This window comes from Arachis hypogaea, chromosome 13 (assembly GCF_003086295.3).
Source record: "Arachis hypogaea cultivar Tifrunner chromosome 13, arahy.Tifrunner.gnm2.J5K5, whole genome shotgun sequence".
NCBI lineage: Eukaryota > Viridiplantae > Streptophyta > Magnoliopsida > Fabales > Fabaceae > Arachis > Arachis hypogaea.
The window spans coordinates 62370173-62372238 of NC_092048.1; the positions used below are offsets into that span (position 1 = coordinate 62370173).

Here is a 2066-nt window from a genome sequence, read left to right on the forward strand (position 1 = left end):
TGACATATAATCCTACCAACACTTTGATTTGGGAATACATGTGGTATAATCAGTGACCATACTTCATCTCTTCTCATGAGCAATTAGACCAAGGAATTGGCTATTGATCAAGATTTGAGAGATTGGGTTGCCAAGGAATTGGAATCCAATCACTTAAGATTGCCAAGGAGATCAATGAATGCATTGATTGAGGAAGAGATGAGAATGAACTTGATCCGGAGAATACAACATCTCCTGTGCCCAATGAATCCCCCATTTCTGATCTTACCCATTCTCTTTACTTTATGCCATTTATTTTTATGTTCATTTCCCCAAATCCCCATTTAAGATTCTGCAATTTACTTTCTGCTAGTTACATTTTGCTCTTTATTTCCAGCATTTACACTTTCTGTTATTTACTTTCCCGCCATTTAATTTCCTGCGATTCTCAAATCAAATTCTGCTTAGCTCAACTAGAACATTCCTCCAATTAAAGTTGCTTGACTAATCAATCCCTATGGGATTCGACCTCACTCTATTGTGAGTTTTTACTTGACGACAATTCGGTATACTTGCCGAGGGAAAATTGTTGAGAGACAAGTTTCCGTGCATCAAGTTTATGGCGCCGTTGCCGGGGATTGATTTTGTATCAACAATGATTAAATTGGTGGATAACTAGATTGAGCATTTTTCTTTTGTTTGATTTAATTTCTGTTTGATTGATTTACTTTCAGTTTCAGTCATTTTCTTCCTGGTACCCCTACCCGTTTGTGGTGTTCTCTTGTTTGTTACAATTTAGTTCACTGACCCACTAACTGTTTGATATATTGTATCAATCACACTAACAACATTTTTAACAAGAATACTCTCTATCTCCCTTTTGCCTTGGCCTTGTTGGTTGTATGACAGGTAGAAGATGCGGAGCTTCAACTTCCTTTGATTCTGAACCTGAGAGGACCTTCCTTAAACTAAAGAGGGAAGCAAGAGGAAAGAGAGTTGTTGGTGCTGCGGAAGAGGAGGAGTATTTTGAACCAGACATGGATGAGAATATGGAGAACCATCATGAAGAAGAGGCTCACAACCATGGCAGAGAAGGTCCAGCAAATCATGCTGGGCAAGAGAGAAGAGTTATGGGCTCTTACATCAATCCAAACCCAGGAAACTGTGGAAGTAGCATCCAAAAGCCAACCATACATGCCAATAAGTTTGAACTAAAGCCACAGCTCATCACCCTTGTTCAGAACAACTGTTCATTTGGAGGAAGTGTTCAAGAAGACCCCAATCAACATCTCACCACATTTCTGAGGATATGTGATACTGTAAAGTCTAATGGTGTTCATCCTGACACCTATAGACTACTTCTGTTTCCCTTCTCACTTAAGGACAAAGCATCTAAATGGCTGGAATCCTTCCCGAAGAAAAGTTTAACAACCTGGAAAGATGTGGTGAACAAATTCTTGGCGAGATTCTATCCTTCTTAAAGAATCAATAGGTTAAGAGCTGAGGTACAAACCTTCAGGCAACAAGATGGTGAGACTCTATATGAAGCATGAGAGAGGTTTAAGGACTTGACAAGAAGGTGCCCGCCAGATATGTTCAATGAATGGGTGCAGTTACACATTTTCTATGAAGGTCTTTCTTATGAATCAAAGAAGGCAGTAGACCACTCATCTGGGGGATCTCTGAATAAGAAGAAGACCATTGAAGAAGTCATAGATGTCATTGAGACTGTAGCCGAGAATGACTACTTCTATGCCTCTAAAAGAGGCAACACTAGAGGAGTGATGGAGCTAAACAACATGGATGCACTACTGGCTCAAAATAAGATGATCACCAAGCAGCTAGCTGACCTTACCAAAAAGATGGAGAGGAACCAAGTAGCAGCAATCACCATCTCAGCAGCAACTCAAGAAGGAGTGAATGCAGAAACAGAGGGTGATCAGGAACAAGCCAACTACATCGGAAACTCACCTAGGCAGACCTATGATTCATACTCCAAAACTTATAATCCTGGTTAGAAAAACCACCCAAACTTTGGGTGGGGAAATCAACAAGATCAAGGCCAAGATCAGAGACGTCACAACCCC

The 2066-nt window shown here is 40.5% G+C and overlaps 1 non-coding gene across 1 annotated transcript; it reads right to left on the reverse strand.

Annotated features, from left to right (window-relative positions):
- Positions 1 to 1469: 1469 nt before the first annotated feature.
- Positions 1470 to 1576, reverse strand: LOC112739098 (small nucleolar RNA R71). Its single transcript, XR_003170038.1, has one exon. It is a non-coding gene; the product is annotated as a small nucleolar RNA R71 (small nucleolar RNA).
- Positions 1577 to 2066: the final 490 nt, after the last annotated feature.